The sequence below is a fragment of the Rhinoderma darwinii genome, chromosome 4 (genome assembly GCF_050947455.1).
Source record: "Rhinoderma darwinii isolate aRhiDar2 chromosome 4, aRhiDar2.hap1, whole genome shotgun sequence".
Classification (NCBI taxonomy): domain Eukaryota; kingdom Metazoa; phylum Chordata; class Amphibia; order Anura; family Rhinodermatidae; genus Rhinoderma; species Rhinoderma darwinii.
In genome coordinates, this window is record NC_134690.1 from 44,540,474 (window position 1) to 44,559,506 (window position 19,033).

Here is a 19,033-nt window from a genome sequence, read left to right on the forward strand (position 1 = left end):
GGCCTAAGACGACCATCCTTCTTCCCCACGAAGAAGAAGCCAGCACCTACCGGAGAAGTAGAGGGGTGAATGTAACCCTTGGCCAGGCTTTCCTGGATATATTCTCTCATGGCTTCACGTTCAGGACAAGAGAAATTAAATATCCTTCTTTTAGGGAGCTAAGCTCCTGGTACCAAATCGATTGCGCAATCCTACTTTCTATGAGGAGGTAACTTTTTGGAGGCCCTTTTAGAAAAGACATCAGCGAAGTCCTGAATAAACTCAGGTAGAGTGATCACCTAATCAATGACAGAAACCAAATTAATAGAAAAACATGACGTCATGCATTCATTACCCCATTTAGTAACTTCACCAGTATTCCACTTAAAAGTGGGATTATGCGTCTGCAACCAAGGGAGGCCTAAAATAAAATCGGACAATAACCCCTGCATCTCTAACACAGAACACTGCTCCATATGAATGGAGCCAACAAGGAGTTCAAAAACAGGGGTATGCTGCATAAAATAACCATTAGCAAACGGAGTGGAGTCAATACCCACTACCGGGACAGGTTTAGGCAAATCAATTAGTGGCATAGCTAGAGACATAGCAAATTCCACAGACATAATATTAGCAGCAGACCCTGAATCCAAGAAGGCACTGCCGGTGGCCGACCTTCCATCAAAAGAGACCTGAAAGGGAAGCAAGATTTTATTAGGCTTCATGTTTACGGGAAATACCTGTGCGCCCAAGCAACCTCCACGATGGTCACTTAGGCGCGGAAGTTTTCCGGCTGCTTATTCTTGTGCCTGGGACAGGAGTTCAATCGATGCTTGTCATCCCCACAGTAGTAGCAGATGCCATTCTTCCTGCGGAAATCTCTACGTTGTTGGGGAGACACGGAGGCCCCGAGTTGCATCTGTTCATCCGTGTTCTCCGTGGAAGAACGAAACAACAGAACCTCTGGAGCCATCATAGGGGAGCCAGAGGTGAAGGAACCAGAACGTTCAAGTCGTCGTTCCCTGAGACGTCGGTTAAGACGTACCGCTAAAGCCATAGCCTGATCTAGAAAGTCTGCGGTGGGATAGCTAACTAACAGGTCTTTCAGGGCGTTCAACAGACCCAATCTAAACTGGCACCTCAAGGCAGGGTCATTCCACCGAGAGGCTACACACCACTTCCTAAAGTAAGAACAGTACTCCTCAACGGGTCTCTTACCCTGACGTAAGGTCACCAGCTGACTCTTGGCCAAGGCAGTCTTGTCAGTCTCGTCATAGATGAGCCCGAGAGCATAAAAAAAAAGGTCAACAGAAGAAAGCTCAGGGGTGTCAGGAGCCAAGGAGAAGGCCCATTCCTGGGTGCCGTCTTGGAGCCGGGACCTAATTATACCCACTCGCTGGCTCTCAGAACCTGAGGAGTGGGGTCTTAATCGGAAATAGAGTCTACAACTCTCCCGAAAAGAGATAAAAGTCCTCCGGTACCCTGAAAACCGGTCAGGCAACTTGAGGTGGGGTTCAAGAGGTGAGGTGAAGGGCACTACCTGGGTAGCATCACGCTGGTTGAACTTCTGAGCCAGGTCTTGGACCTGTAGGGAGAGACCCTGCATTTGCTGGGCCAGGGCCTCAAGGGGGTCCAAAGTAGAGTCAGGGACCAGGGTAAGAAAAGGTATGTGGCCTGTGATTATGTTATGAATCGGGGTAGGGAAACAGACAGGTGAGCCCTCATCTACCCACAACTCAGTCCCTGCCTACTTGCACGGCCCGTCCTAAGTGACGGCGTACAACTGGGCGACGGTCCCTACGCTCAATAAGTGCAAGACAGACAACACAAGACAAGGGCACACAGAAGCAAAGGGGGAAGTAGGGACAGTTGCCCACGGAAACATCATGAGCAACAGGCAGTGGTGAACGAGCCGAATCAAACCAGGAGGGTACGTAGTAGCAAATCAGAGCAGGAGAATAGTCAGGCAAGCCAGGGTCAATAAGTAACAGCGGTCAATCAGGTAAATAGCAGGAATCGCAGAGCCAGGAAACCAGACAATCACAGGCAAGGAACATGCTGCAAGTGAGGGTATAAATAGACCAAGGGCGGGAGATAGAACCGTTCGGCCAGGCTGTGATAGGTTCTCCCTCTCCTCAGCCTGCAAGCCTGAGTGGTAACAGATCGCGTCACTCTAGCAGACCTTGGAGCTGATGAAGGCTGATTAACCCCGGGCGTCGACACAGAACCTGTGTCTGGCAAACCCTTCACAGAACCATTGTACTATTTCCTACTATGCTGGGGCTATTTCTTCCCAATGATGGATCACCATTAATTCTTTATCCCTGGGCTCTCGATAAATAGAAGTATACTGTATTATTATCATTACTGTGTGTGTATGTATGTATATATATATATATATATATATATATATATATATATATATATAAATGTGTGTGTGTGTATATACAGGGTGGGCCATTTATATGGATGCACCTAAATAAAATGGGAATGGTTGGTGATATTAACTTCCTGTTTGCGGCACATTAGTATATGGGAGGGGGTAAACTTTTCAAGCTGGGTGTTGACCATGGCGGCCATTTTGAAGTCGGCCATTTTGTATCCAACTTTAGTTTTTTCAATGGGAAGAGGGTCATGTGACACGTCAAACTTATCGAGAATTTCACAAGAAAAACAATGGTGTGCTTGGTTTTAACGTTACTTTATTCTTTCATGAGTTATTTACAAGTTTCTCTTTGTTTACAGCCATTGACATGTCGCAGAGGTTAACACGTGAGGAGCGGATAGAAATTATGTTGATGTCTGGTGAACGCAGTACCCGGGTCATTGCAGCAGATTTCAATGCAAGACACCCTACGAGACCACCCATCTCCCATGCTACAGTTTGCAAACTGCTTGCCAAGTTTCGTGAAACTGGTTCAGTGTTGGATTTGCCCAAATGTGGACGCATGAAAACTGTCACTAATGAAGAAACATCAGTGGCTTTCCTAGCTTCATTCAGCAAGAGCCCACAGCGTAGCACTCGCCGCATGTCACTGGAGAGTGGCATCAGTCGAACATCTCTTCGGCAGATATTAGCTACTCACAAATGGCACCCTTACAAACTCCAGCTGCTGCAGCATCTCAACGAGGATGACCCAGATCGGCGCACTGAATTTGCAGAATGGGCAAAACAAAAATTGGAACAGAATTTTTATGTGAATGGTGAAGTTAACAAACAAAACTACCGCTATTGGTCTGACACTAACCCACATTGGATAGATCCCTCCAAGACTGTTGGGACACAAAAATTGATGGTATGGTGTGGTATATGGGGTACAAAGATAGTGGGGCCATTCTTCATCAATGGAAACCTCAAGGCCACGGGATATCTGAAATTGCTACATGATGATGTGTTTCCCTCTTTATGCACTGAAGCTGGCACGTTCCCTGAGTTTTTCCAGCAAGATGGTGCACCACCACATTATGGGTGTCAGGTTCGAGCATTCCTAGATGAACAGTTTCCTGGAAAGTGGATTGGTCGTCGTGGGCCAGTTGAATGGCCCCCTAGGTCTCCCGATCTGACCCCCTTAGACTTTTATCTTTGGTGTCATCTGAAGGCAATTGTCTATACTGTGAAGATACGAGATGTGCAGCAACTGAAACTACGGATACTGGAAGCCTGTGCTAGCATTTCTTCTGCGGTGTTGCTATCAGTGTGTGAAGAGTGGGAGAAGAGGGTTGCATTGACAATCCAACACAATGGGCAGCACTTTGAACACATTTTATAAGTGGTCAGAAACTTGTAAATAACTCATGAAAGAATAAAGTAACGTTAAAACCAAGCACACCATTGTTTTTCTTGTGAAATTCTCGATAAGTTTGATGTGTCACATGACACTCTTCCCATTGAAAAAACTAAAGTTGGATACAAAATGGCCAACTTCAAAATGGCCGCCATGGTCAACACCCAGCTTGAAAAGTTTCCCCCCTCCCATATACTAATGTGCCACAAACAGGAAGTTAATATCACCAACCATTCCCATTTTATTTAGGTGTATCCATATAAATGGGCCACCATGTATATATTTATATAGGACTAAAATTTTCCTTAGGGCTACACACTGTAATAATAACCTGCAGCGCAGTGACAAGAATTGCTAATAGCAGACAAGGTAAAGTAGGTAAGATAACATTGCCTCCAGATGAGCTTACAGTCCAAACAAGTCCATAACCAGCAAATGTCGGGTGAAGAATCCTCCACAGGAGATTCAAGCAGATCAAAGGACGTCCACCACAGAGCGGCGACACTCCAGAGGTGTCAGACTTTTCTCATTTTGATCAATTAGGTCTCACCTACAATGTACCACCAACAGTGACCTGCTAAAGACAAGATGTATATCATTGACACGTAAACTACACCAACCGAGGATGCAGAGGTGGAACATTTACAGAAATGCATCTCTTTTTAGTAGACCTGGAGTAGATGACACTTGCATGTATTATTCTTACAATTATTTATATACCTTAGGGCTTATTCAAACGACTGTATAAATATTCCGTGTGACGGTCGATTTTTTTTAACGGCCGTCACACGGCTGCATGTATTTCTATGGGGCTCTTTACACGACTGTTGTTTTAACTGACCGGGTGAAGGGCCCGTGAAAAAATAAGACATGACCTATTTTTGTCTGTTTTTACGGATCCCTCAATAGATCCAAATCAGCTGCCATTACTTAGAGTGATTCTGAGTAACCCGATATAAGCTGTTCTATTAGGATTTTCCTGACATTTTCTTTGTTGCATGTGACAGTAAAAGCCATGGTCTGTAAAGAGCTTACAACATCAAAGGGATCTGATTGTTGAAAGGCATCAGTCAGGAGAAGGGTACCAAAGAATTTCCAAGGCATTACATATACCATGGAACATAGTGAAGACGGTCATCAAGAAGTGGATTACATTTGGCACAACAGTGACATTACCAAGAACTGGACGTCCCTCAAAACTTGATGAAAAGACAAGACAGAAATTGGTATGGGATGCTACCAAGAGGCCTACAGCAACATTAAAGGAGCTGCAGGACTTTCTGGCAGGTACTGGTTATGTAGTGCATGTGACAACAATCTCCCGTATTCTCCATATGTCTGGGCTGTGGGGCAGGGTGGCAAGACGGAAGCCTTTTCTAACAAAGAAAAACATCCAAGCCCTGCTATGCTTTTTGCAAGGAAACTACATCAAGTCTGCCAAAAGCATGTGGGAAAATAAGTTATGTTCTAATGAGACCAAGGTTGAACTTTTTGGCCATAATTTCAAAAGGTATGCAAATCAAACACTGCACATCACCAAAAGATAGCATACCCACAGTGAAGCATGGTGGAGTCAGCATTATGGAGCATGGTGGAGGCAGCGTTATGGAGAATGGTGGAGGCAGCGTTATGGAGCATGGTGGAGGCAGCATTATGGAGCATGGTGGAGGCAGCATTATGGAGCATGGTGGGGGCAGCGTTATGGAGCATGGTGGAGGCAGCGTTATGGAGCATGGTGGAGACAGCGTTATGTAGCATGGTGGAGGCAGCGTTATGGAGCATGGTGGAGGCAGCCTTATGGAGCATTGTGGAGGCAGCGTTATGGAGCATGGAGGAGGCAGCATTATGGAGCATGGTGGAGGCAGCATTATGGAGCATGGTGGAGGCAGCAGTATGGAGCATGGTGGAGGCAGCACTATGGAGCATGGTGGAGGCAGCGTTATGGAGCATGGTGGAGGCAGCGTTATGGAGCATGGAGGTGGCAGCGTTATGGAGCATGGTGGTGGCAGCGTTATGGAGCATGGTGGAGCCAGCGTTATCGAACATGGTGGAGGCAGCGTTATGGAGCATGGTGGAGGCAGCGTTATGGAGCATAGTGGAGGCAGCATTATGGAGCATGGTGGAGGCAGCGTTATGGAACATGGTGAAGGCAGCACTATGGAGCATGGTGGAGGCAGCGTTATGGAGCATGTTGGAGGCAGCGTTATGGAGCATGGTGGAGGCAGCGTTATGGAGCATGGTGGAGGCAGCGTTATGGAGCATGGTGGGGGCAGCATTATGGAGCATGGTGGAGGCAGCATTATGGAGCATGGTGGAGACAGCGTTATGTAGCATGGTGGAGGCAGCATTATGGAGCATGGTGGAGGCAGCATTATGGAGCATGGTGGGGGCAGCATTATGGAGCATGGTGGAGGCAGCATTATGGAGCATGGTGGAGGCAGCGTTATGGAGCATGGTGGAGACAGCGTTATGTAGCATGGTGGAGGCAGCGTTATGGAGCATGGTGGAGGCAGCCTTATGGAGCATGGTGGAGGCAGCGTTATGGAGCATGGAGGAGGCAGCATTATGGAGCATGGTGGAGGCAGCAGTATGGAGCATGGAATTTCACCTTCCAGCATGACAACGACCCAAAGCAGAACCTCCCAATCCACAAAAGAATGGCTTCACCAAAAGAAGATCAAAGTTTTGGAATGGCCCAGCCAGAACCCAGACCTGAATCCCATTGAAAATCTGTGGGGTGACCTGAAGAAGGCTGTGCACAGGAGATGCCCTCGCAATCTGACATATTTGGAGTGCTTTTGCAAGGAAAAGTGGGCAACAATTGCCAAGTCAAGATGTGCCATGCTGATAGACTTCTACCCAAAAAGACTGAACGCTGTCATAAAGTCAAAGGGTAATTCAACAAAGTATTAGTTTAAGGGTGTGCAGATTTATGCAACAACATTATTTTTGTTTTTCCACCCTAAAAGATTTCAGTTTGTTTTTCAACGGAATTGTACAGGTTATAGGTGACATTAAAGGTGGGAAAAGTTCTGAAATGATTAATCTTGTACTGACTTTGTAACATGACAAAAAACTGGCATTTTAACAGGGGTGTGTAGACTTTTTATATCCACTGTAGGTAATGGGCATTTTGGCACCAGGCCCCTCATTCTACTTTTTTTTATACTAAAAAAAGAGGCACACCTCACGCACTAGACCGTTGGGCCACTCGGGCCATTTTTGTTGCCATCCGAGTGGTACCCGATAGTCTTCAAGGACCCATTCACTTTAGTGGTTGAATCGGGTCCGTGAAAAATGTTTTGAGTCTCCGATTGGCCGGTGCACACGGTCGTGTGCATGAGGTGTAAGGGTCAGAGCTCTGTTCTCCTTGCATAAAACTTGTATACCCCATTTGCTTACACTGCTAGCTAGAATTTTTTTTTTATGTTATAGGAAAATGGAGATAAGCAGCTGCCAGATATATGTGGCTCTGCTTATCTCCCGGATGAACAGATGACCAGGCCTGTTAAAATCTAGACTTTAACTGACTTTGACATTGAATCATGCGCAACAAGTTTTTTGGCATCTATGTAGCCAATATTTTTACACCTTGTCCATTGTGGCAATTCCATGATTGCAGGTTTTATCTCCCCATTTAATTCAATGATGGAAAACCCGTAACAAAAAAAGAGCGATTACGCAAATACAATTGAGATGCTGCGGATTACAATTAAGCACCGCAGGAAAATTTCTGTGCGTTTTATCCACTCATCATTTACACAGCGTGTGGATGAGATTTGTTCAAATCTCAATCCACTTTGCTGCTACTGTATTATGATGCAGATTTTTCGTAATGAAAACCGCTGAGGAAAACCTTCAGTATTTACGCTACGTGTGAACTTAACCTAAGGCCACGTTCAGACGTGGCAGAGTTTTTCCGCTGCAAATGTTGATGCAGATTTGGGCCAATTACGCAACGAATCTGCACCAACATTTGTATATTTGACAGGTAATTCAGACGTTGCAGATATCACAGCGGACTTGCCACAGATTTCAGTTTGTGCATTGCAAAGGCTGAAATCCGCAGTGAAATTCCACTTCTTCTCCGCAACAGACAGTGCATGCTGCGGAGGGGAAATTCCGCACCGCAGCCTATGGTCTGCAGAGGAGTTTTCCGCAACGTCTGAACTAACTTGCCTAAAAATGTAAAAAACGGCCGCTGGAGAATTCCACTGCGGACTGTCCCCATCGTAATTCAACAGCAATTCCGCCACGTCTGAATGTGCCCTAACTGAGATGTCAGCTGCAGTTTTTTGGGCAGGTGACAGATCCTCTTTAATAGTGATGACTGTGGCACATCCTTATATAAAAATGTTGCAAAAATACCTGGATATACACTGCAATGTCTGCAAATATTCTAAATATCGAGTTCTTGGCATTGTTTGTTTGGTTTACCGTCATATCTGTGATTTTCACATTAATAAAGTTTTATTATATATATTTTTTATAAATAGTTATATAAAGTTTTATATATATATATATATATATATATATATATATATATATATATATATATATTCTGTAGGTTTTTCTTATGTAATAATCAAGAGAAGGTGTTTGCTAAGCAGTAATATAAATTATTCACAATCGCTGGAGCCATAGTGAAGGCTGCAATAACTGCTCCTGTATAATCCGGGTTTCTTTCGTCTTGTCTTGTTCTCGTCATGAATTTTTAATAGTTTAATAAATGTTGTGTATTTTGTTTGAGAGTTACAGAATGTTTAACACTTCAGTTGCTGAATGGAAATAATGATCTCTTTATTACAGGACACTTATAAATTGAGATTACCATCTATTATTTTCTACTTATAAAATAGTAAGGCTGGAACCAAGTGGTTTTCAGGGCATGCTGTGTATAAAACAACAAAAAAACACAAATAACAATGGGTAACGGTTTGGTGTTTTTTTACTTAATTGTTCGAACACATTCTATTGAAAATTGCATGTAAACTGTATTATTTTATACAAACGATGCTTTTAGGGGAGAATACCTCCATAATACGGCATGCCATGGAGCGTGACAAAAATTTGGATAAAAATGTAGGCACAAAGGTGCAGTATGGGCGCATAGAATTGGGCCACATATTATACAGTAGGTCTTTTTCCTGACAAATAAACCATCATCAAGCCCATTTCAGGTGTTTCCTCAAATTTACACATGCCTACTTATTTGGAGAGGAGGGCGCAGAGTTTTTTTGACCCCTTTCATTCTTGTTCCTACTTTAACCCCTCAGCGATCTATAACGTATATATCCATCACAAACGGGTGTTAGTTCCCACTTTGTAATGGATATATAGGTCATAATGATCTGTGGGTACTGCCACTGCACCCACGAGATCTGCAGCAGTAGGGTGGCTGTTATACGCACCCAAGCTCCTACCGCAACTGCCAGGGTCGGAGATAACTCTGATGCCGGGAGTTTAACCTCTAAGATGGCGCAGTCAATGGGGACGTGACATCTAAGCTGTTTGACAGAGGGAGGGGCTCCCACTGTCAGCCCATCGACACCCAAAAATTTAATCGAGGGGAGCCGATGTGTTACCATGGTGGCCGGGGGCCTAACAAAGTCTCCCAGGAGCCATGTCTATTAGATATGACCAAATCTATTAGAACCAATAGATTGCCTGTCAATTTTACTCTGACAGGCACTAATACTATGCATTACAAAGCATTATACAAGCGAACAAAAGATCACTTCTTCTAGTCTCACAAAAGAAAAGAAAATAAAATAATAAGATCAATAGAATTTAATAATATAAATCACCTCCCCACCCAAAAATTAAAAAAATAATTTTTTTTAATTAAAACATATTACATTTTTTTTTTTATATATTTATATATGGTACCGACCTGTAGAAAAAAGATAGCACATTATCTAAACCATATTGCATATCGTTTAAAAAATAAATCTAAAACTAATGGAGTTGCTATTTTTTCTGATTGCTTCCATATATTTTTTTATAAAATTCAAACAATAAATTTGTTGTACCTCCAACTCGCCCATCAAAAAACAAGCCCTCACACGGCTATGTTGACAGAAAAAAAAAAGTTGTGGGTCTCGGAATGTGGTGACAAAAATATTTATTTTTGCAGCCAAACATGTTGTTATCTAGCAAAAGTAGTAAAACACAAAACAAAACTATACATATTTGGTATCGCCGTAATTATCCGACTCATAGAATAAAAATAAATTATAAATTATACCAAACAGCGCAAAATCGCACATTTGGAGTTGTTTCTTCTTTTCCACTCCTGCTTCCTAAAATATTTATAAAAGTTAAACAATAAATTATATGTACCCCAAAATGGTGCCAAAAATAACGAATTCTCGTCCTGCAAAATACAAGCCACCACAGAGCTTTGTCAAAGGAAAAAAAAAAAAAAAGTTATAGCTCTTAAAAAGCGTTGATGAAAAAAATCACTCAAGCCTGAAGGCCCAAAATAGGCCGTGTCCCTAAGGGGTTAATGAAGAATGACAGCATGCAAGACCACATCTCTGCCAGGATCATGGGACTGGGCACCACTGTTCTCTGGATATTCAGCAGTCGGTCCTGCTCTGATAAGACGTATCTAGCCGATAAGACATAATAGTTTATAATAGTGGGGAAAACTCTTTTTAAATATTTTATAGCGTTTTTCTTATTTCAATATAAATAACCAGAGACCTTCTGCTTCTTTCAGGTCCAATGTTCCTCACTGGTACACTGGCTGGGGCTGGGTAATCTACCAATGGCCTAGCAATGATGTAGCCTGGTGGTTCTAAGGTTGCTAGACTTTTGGAAATATACTGCATTTATCCCATACTTTTATACATTACATATACTTTCTCATTTTCCTTTTACCAAAAATTTTACACCACAGCCCCCAATAGTTCTATCATTTGTCATGTATACAGGAGGAGGCACAGGACTGTGTCTCAAGTGATAAGTAGAACTCTAGTCAGTTAAGTTCTTCCTTCCCAGGTCTGTCTCGCCAGGAGATCCTCTGCTCTTTGAAGAAAATAACAAGTTTGTCAGGAAGCGTTTCTACCACTCCGACATCCTCTCCTAACACCTCAAGTGAGAAAAAACACAAGACAATTTTAGGAAGCGGGATCAACTTTCAAAATAAATTCCTCAGCTTGTCACTCCAATAAACAGCCAGGAGTAACATCCTTTAGATTTAATGACAAGTTGTAATATATATATATATATATATATATATATATATATATATATATATATATATATATATACACCTATATGTATGCGTGTGTGTAAGTAGATGGTAGTATATACTCAATACAAATGACATTTTATGCAAGCAAATACAATGGGGCATCTCCATCGTTACAGAAGACCGTAAATGCATTACACAGATGAAGATAGAGCAAAACCGTACCAGCTAGTATTGGACCGGTGGGCAAGAAGCCTGGTAATAAAGAGAAGCAAAAAGAGAAACAATGAAAGACTGGAGGTGGAGGGCAGTAATTGGCTAGCAAGCAAACTATGCTCAGTCTTGGGGGATATGTACAGCCAGGTGAATCAGGACCTGGTAGTGAGAGGTTGGGTCTGTCGAGGGTGTGAAAAAAGGTGAGGCGTCAATGCTTCTCAAGGAGAGAACATGTAGGTTATCCACGGGTCCTATATCTTTAGAAAAGACTGTAGGTTATCCCAGGGAGACTGCAGTCAGCTTCCCATTAATCATATAGTATTGCATTCGGACCCTAGCCCATAAAAGTGGCCCTAAAAAATATTCCCTTAATGTGAAAATGCAGTGTTTAAAGAAAAGCTCCACCAAGGAGATAAAATCTCTCTCTCTCTTCCCCAGTGGCTCCAAACAATATTAGAAAATGAAAACTTACCATACATTCCTTCTGACTGGAGGACATATTCACCTGAGATTTTAAGGGGTCATAATGTCGAGAGTACATCATCAATATGTACCAATGCCTCTGAAGAATAGTGAATGACTTTGCTGCTCTCCATAGGAAATCCAACATCGTCACTTCCCGGTTGTACTGCCTGTTGCCAGTTGGCCAAACTTAATCGCTGCCTAACAATCATGATCATAGAGAAAATTATTATTTAAGCACAGGAGAATAGATATGAGATATTTTTGTGATATCTCTGTACTGAACGTATTACACACGGAATATTTTGTTTTTGACAGTATCATCTGACATTAGATTCTTATGGAAAGATCTTCTAGGATCTTCTTTCCTACTTCTTGGAGAAATGTTTAAGGACTTGGTTCATTTCAACATCTCTGGTCCTGCCAGAGGGGTAAATCCATGGCCACAAATACACATACTAATAAGAACCATCTACTAAGTTACAACTTTATTACCTCACAAAGTCCTGTAAATTATTAGAATTATTTTTTTTTATCTTCCACTGCAATATCCGATCAATATGTCTAATTGCAGTTACCATAGTTCAATATTAATAACAAGCATTACTCGCTCCACTTTCTTCCTTACAATTGCTTTATTATACTGTTTATTGCTTTCTCTGCACTTATAGCCTCACTCAATTCAACATCTAAAAAAAAAACAGACTTTATTGCAGTCAAGAAAAATCTCTCAGTCCTCCTTAGGGTATGTTCACACGCTGAGCCAAAAACGTCTGAAAATGCGTTTTTCGCGGCGTTTTTCGTGCCGTTTTCGCTGCGTTTTCGCTCCGTTTTTTCGGCCGTTTTTGGAGCTGTTTTCAATAGAGTCTATGAGAAAACAGCTCCAAAAACTTCCCAAGAAGTGTCCTGCACTTCTTTTGACGAGGCTGTAATTTTACGTGTCGTCTTTTGACAGCTGTCAAACGACGACGCGTAAATGACAGGTCGTCGGCACAGTACGTCGGCAAACCCATTCAAATGAATGGGCAGATGTTTGCCGACGTATTGGAGCCGTATTTTCAGACGTAAAACGAGGCATAATACACCTCGTTTACGCCTGAAAATAGGTCGTGTGAACCCAGCCTTAAAGGGAACCTGTCACCAGCATTTCACCTATTAAACCAGCAATACCTGGTGGTAGGGGGTGAAAAATCATTTCTATATAACCTATAATTGTCTTCTTAGTCAGCTCTGTAGCTTTAGTATTCAGTTTTTTAGTGTTCTCTAAGCGTATGCTAATGAGCAGAAAAGAGTCAGATCTTCATTTGAAAAGAGTCAAATCTTCATTCCTCAAGTCTTTCTGAGTTTACCCCGCCTCCTTACTTTTGATTGACAGCTCTTTGCCTTACCCCAGCAGACAAAATCCTGCGCTTGTGCATTGATGTCCTCTTCTGGAGTGTGCGCACAAAGGGACACCGGATTATTACGATAAAAGGCGCAAAATGTTTGCAGGCCGTTATTTACAGTCGGAGAAGGAGTTTAGGAGCGGGGATAACGGCAATGAACTTTTGATAACAGCGGCCAGTGAGGGATAAGTAAAGTTCAATAGGTGAAATGCTGGTGACAGGTTCCCTTTAAAAGGGATGTCTCTTCACGACAATCTCAGTCCATATACCCTATTATGGCATAGAAATGTCATAGACCGCGGTCTATGAGCTAAAGTACCAGGACAACAAAGTAAGAGCAGCTCCCAACAAGGCTATATTCACATTACGTTTTTTACCTATGTTTGAATCGTGCAGTATATGTTTTTTTGCGGGATCCGCTGGGATGGAGAAGCGTAGTCTACTACGATTTTCGATCCTTGACGTCTACCAGCGTGACAGAGGCCAAGAGGACTCTCTTTTGGCCTGCGTCGGGCTTATGAAGCCCTATGGACGCATCGGGAGCTCTTTCGATGTACACTAATCGGACATAAGAAAACCCAGTGATGTGCACAGGGCCTGAGCTGCACGGCTGAGTATTGCTTAAATAAATTATGGTGGGGGAGACAGCAAACCATTCGGTTGAGGTGGTCCAGGCAACAAATTGTCCTATCCGTCTTTCTGATTATAGGGTCCCCCAAAACCACTAATTGTTGTTGTTTTTTAACTCCACTTGTACACAAGCCACTTAGTACAGCAAGTCCAGTCAGTGCAAGCTTAGCATCACGGGTGTAACAGGTGTAACTAGAATTCATAGGGCCCCATAGCCAGAGATTTGATCCTGTCCTTGGCACACTCGCGCACAGAGCCGTAATTAATCAAATCTTATGCAGCAATTGATGGATAGCAGTGCCATATAGCAGATCTTCCTCAGCAAATAGGAGCTAAATGATTGCACCTGAGTGGGGGATCCTTAGCCCCTGGGCCCAATAGCAGCTGCTATAGTTACACCCATGCTCAGAATAAGTGTCTGATGTGTGTGTGTGTGTGTGTGTGTGTGTGTGTGTGTGTGTGTGTGTGTGTGTGTGGTATGTGTACAGTGCGTATCCAATAAGGGTAGATTTACTAAGCAAAATGTGCCTGAATGCTGACACAAATTGCTGCAAAAAACTGGCGCCAAATTTATAATGCGTTTTAGACACTTTTTGCACCTTCCTCAACTGAAGAGGAGTCGGGAAAATGTGCAACATTTTTTAATCGCATGCACATTTTTTTAAATGCAAAATATTGATGCAAAATACACTAACCAAGAGGTGGCGTAAGGAAGAGATAAGTATTATCATGTCTGGAAAGATCTGCCAAATTTATCATACAGCGTGTCTGGTCTAGTTGTATACTATTTATATGTATGATATCTATTTTTAAGACAGTATTAATAAATCTCCCCAATGTGTGTAAAACGTGTATTTATGTGCGGAGTGTGTCCGATGTATGTGTAGCATGTGTCGGGGTTGTGCGACGTGCCACTGAAGGTTTGGGGCACACACAGGGCTCCTTGACAGTGCACCTTTGCCGTCAGCGTCTAATCTCTATAGTTAGATTATACGGAAATGCTCTTCTCCACAGTCATGTGCTAGTCCTGTAGTGTAATTTTTAAGCGACCTCTATCAGCGACCTTAAAAAACATTTAATTCAAAATAATAAACTCTTAGAACTGAATTTTGCTGCAACAAGAAACCGATTGTGCCAAGAGGACGTATTTCTGAAACCTTTCATCAGTTTTATGTAGGTTTGTATGGGCTGTAAGTGCAGGGGAGGATATCATTGTCCTGGAATAGATACTTCAGCGTTATGGGTGGAATAAATTACATTGTGACGCTCGTATCTTCCGGCTCATATTTTCGATGGAAGCAGAACTGAGGGACAGGTTGTTAGATTACACAGGCCACATACCATGAATTTTTATCTATACCCATCTGTATCATAAATGTGTAGATTTGTGACTGTAGTAAAAAGCAATTTCTTCTTTAATATTGCCGGCCGTGCAGTTTATAATGAGGGAGTCGTAGTGTGAGATTTCATACCGCCCTAGTGTGACCTTTACATCCTTATCCATCAGGGGATATCAACTCCAAAATATCATTGGATATAAGATTTTGATTTTTGTCAGCTGCAGTTTATGTTGTTGTTGTTCTTCTTATTTCTGTCCCCCCTCTTCATATTATTCAGAGATTCTCTTGTGACTGGTATAGTGCTAAGGGACTGGCGCAGGGAAAATGTGGTGCCTATTTTCAAAAAGGGCTCTAGGTCTTCCTCGGGTAATTATAGACCAGTAAACTTAACATCCATTGTAGGGAAAATGTTTGAGGGGCTATTGAGGGACTATATACAGGATTATGTGACAATAAATAGCATTATAAGTGACAGCCAGCACGGTTTTACTCAGGACAGAAGTTGTCAAACCAACCTGATTTGTTTTTATGAAGAGGTCAGCAGAAGCCTAGACAGAGGGGCCGCTGTGGATTTAGTGTTTTTGGACTTTGCAAAGGCATTTGACACTGTCCCTCATAGACGTCTAATGGGTAAATTAAGGACTATAGGTTTAGAAAGTATAGTTTGTAATTGGATGAAAGCAAAGTTCTTTGTGTGGGACCCACCCCTTTTGATAAGCCACACCCCCTTGTTAAACGTGACGAAAAAAGTGTCCAAAATCGGTAATTAATGTAGTGCACTGCATGTAGTAGTTAGTATACCATCACAATGCAGAACAGCAACAGTTAATGACAAATTCAGCTCTACTACATCTGTGCATACAAATATGGTTTTGCCCTTTAAATGACTAAAGCCCTGACGATTCTCTGGTTTGACCATTCAAACACAATAACCCTGCAGCTGCCTAATGCAAATATCTTGGCTTGGACAGTGTCCACTAGAAGAGCAGATGTAAGTGGTAACATTCATTCCTCTATTTATAAGTATGTGAGTCGAGTTTGGGCGCTTTTTGTTAATGGTGATGAATATTACGTGCCAGGCGACCAGTGTCTTCTAAAATTAGCCAAGAACAAATAATCCTGTTAGGATCCTCACACACGAGCTTTATCTATGATGTTGGGTGTCACTGCCTCTCCGCGGAACTACTGTCCCGTACTGAAAACATGATTACAGTACGGCACAGTTGTCCTGCAGCGAGGCAGTGACACCCAACATCATAGATAACTATGATGCCTGCGGTGTGTTCGGTCCGGGAAATGCGGCCGACATACGGACCGTATATCACGGACTGAACACGCTCGTGTGTGGGAGGCCTTATAGAGTTCATTATGAAGCGTTTTACATCATCCAAGCGCCATTTCCATTTGCTTTGTTGCAATAATGCATGGCTCAGAAATGATGAAATGTATAAACTGGTGACAGATAAGCTAAGAGCCACTAAATGCCAACAGGACGGCTCAGTTACCAGGCTGAACGTGTGTCACTGCCCCCCCCCCCCCCCAATCTTTCAGAGTTTTCTCATTACTGGCTTTACACAACAAACACGCAATATATACGTTTTTTTAAATAGGAAAACATTTGTTGTTTATATGCTAAAGTGCTGTTTGGGGTATAGAAAAAATTGAAAGAATTCTACTTACTATATTACTTTAGTATCATTTATCAGCAACGCAGCATTATCACTGAAAATGGTTTAACACGTCTTCTATGCCCCCTTTTTATTACCTAATTGACTTATGATTTTTAACTGAGTTCAGTGGCCCGGCGTGGACGGCATGATGCAGTGACGTCATAGTGCCGGGCAGTTGACGTGCTCCTGATCTCTTGTAGGCCTCAGGCCTAAATCAGGCTGTGGCCTACAAGAGCAAACGGCGGAGCAGGGAGACAATGGCCAGGGGTTGGCTGGCAAATTTTAGTCTGGGGGGCAAGCAAACAGCCCTGGCCCAAGAGTAGCAGCCCATTCTGGGGGCACTGGGCAATTGGCGAGATTGCCCCCCCTAACACCGCTACGGAAGAACTCCTGTCAACGGAAAAATCATCCGGCAAGAGGAAAAACGTTTCTTGATGGCGGAGTACAAGAAAGCCTCACCTGGGAATTAGACTTTCTTGTACTCCGCCATGGGGAAACATTTTTCCCTCTGGCGGATGACTTTTCAGTCGATAGGTAGCAGAGTTACATGAAGGGGAATTATTTTTCCTTGACCTCTAGTTTCTATTGTGACAATTTTAAGTTTTTTTACATTTTTATACTGCTATCTTTTTTTTGGTAGGTTCTGCTGGACCGTTTCGACTACATCGTAGATTCACCGGACTACTCCGATGATCTACTTTTTAAAAAAACAAAATAATAAAATGATGAAAGAGGGTTGCATGGGGGGAGTTTTGATCTCAATAATTTTTTTTTTTCTTATGTCTGTTTTTTTTAATACTTTATTATGGCCTTAGGGCTGCTGTCTGATTGACAGCGTTTAATTACTAAGGCTGGGGCTTAACATTAGCCAGTAACAAAGCTATCACTAACCCCTATTATTGCCCCGGTTCCCACTGTCGCCAGGGATACCGTGAAGAGCCGAGTACGATACAGTACCTGACCATCTGAAACGGTTAGGCAGCGGGGCGACCGCAGGCTGGTATTATCAGGCTGGGAAGGGCCAAAAACCGTGGCCCTTCCCACCCTGGTAATGCTAGGCTGCAGCTGCTTTATTGTATCTGGCCAGTTATGAAAAATAGGGGGAACCCCAAGTCATTTTTTTAAAAATAAATTGAAAAAAAATTACGTGAGATCCCCTCCATTTTTCATAAACAGCCAGATACAATAAAGCAGCAGCAGCCTAGCATTACCAGGGTGGAAAGGGCCACGTTTTTGGCCCTTCCTAGCCTGATAGTACCAGCCTGCTGCCACCCCAATACACTTCACTTCAGATGGTCGGGTACTGGATCTTACCCGGCTCTTCCCGGTACTCCTGGGGGCAGTGGGTACCGGGGTAATAATAGGGGGTTAGTTGCAGCCTTTTTACCGGCTAACACTAAGCCCCTTCTTAGTAATGGACGCTCTCAATCAGACAGTTGCCATTACTAAGGCAGTAATGAAGTATTGAACAACAGAGACATAAGAAATGTATTTTATTCAAATAACAACTCTTCCACACAATCCACTTTAACCATTTTATTAAAAAAAAAAAAAAAAGAAAAAAAACTTAAATCAGCGAAGTAGTCCAACGGATCTACGACGTAGTCCAAATGGTCCAGCGGAACCTGCAAAACAAAAATTAGCAGTATAAAAAATATAAATAAAGATGGCTGCCCCCACAAAAGTACAAATATATGAATAAATAGTTACTTTGGGGAACATATTAAAAAAATTAGAAAAAATATGCCCATAAAGTAAAACATATAAAATTTTAAAAAATTAAAAAATTATAACACCTTTCCTTTAGGCCCCATGCACACAACAGTAAAATAGACTTCTATTGGCCACGAGTACCTTCCCGTTTCCTTACGGTAAGGTGCCCTGGTGCCGTTGAAAACTTTAGATCATGTTCTATTTCAGGCCGTAATTACGGCACGGGCAGGCCTATAGAAGTCTATGGGGCTCCCGTAATTACGGGTGGCTACGTGTGTGTACCCGTAATTACGGGAGCGTTGCTAGGCGACGTCAGGGGATAGTCACTGTCCAGGGTGCTGAAAGAGTTAAACGATCAGTGCAGGATAGAGAGAAGGGGCTGCCCTGATCGGCAGTAACTCTTTCAGCAGTCAGGACAGTGACTATCGCTGGACAGTGAGTAAAAACCAGCAAAAAAATAATAATTCATACTTACCTAGAACTTCCTGCTTCTTCCTCCAGTCCGGCCTCCTGGGATAACGTTTCATCCCATGTGACCGCTGCAGCCAATCACAGGCTGCAGCGGTCACATGGACTGGACTGGATTGGATTGGATGTCGGACTGGATGTCAAAAGAGGGACGCGTCACCAAGACAACGGCCGGGGTACGCATGAA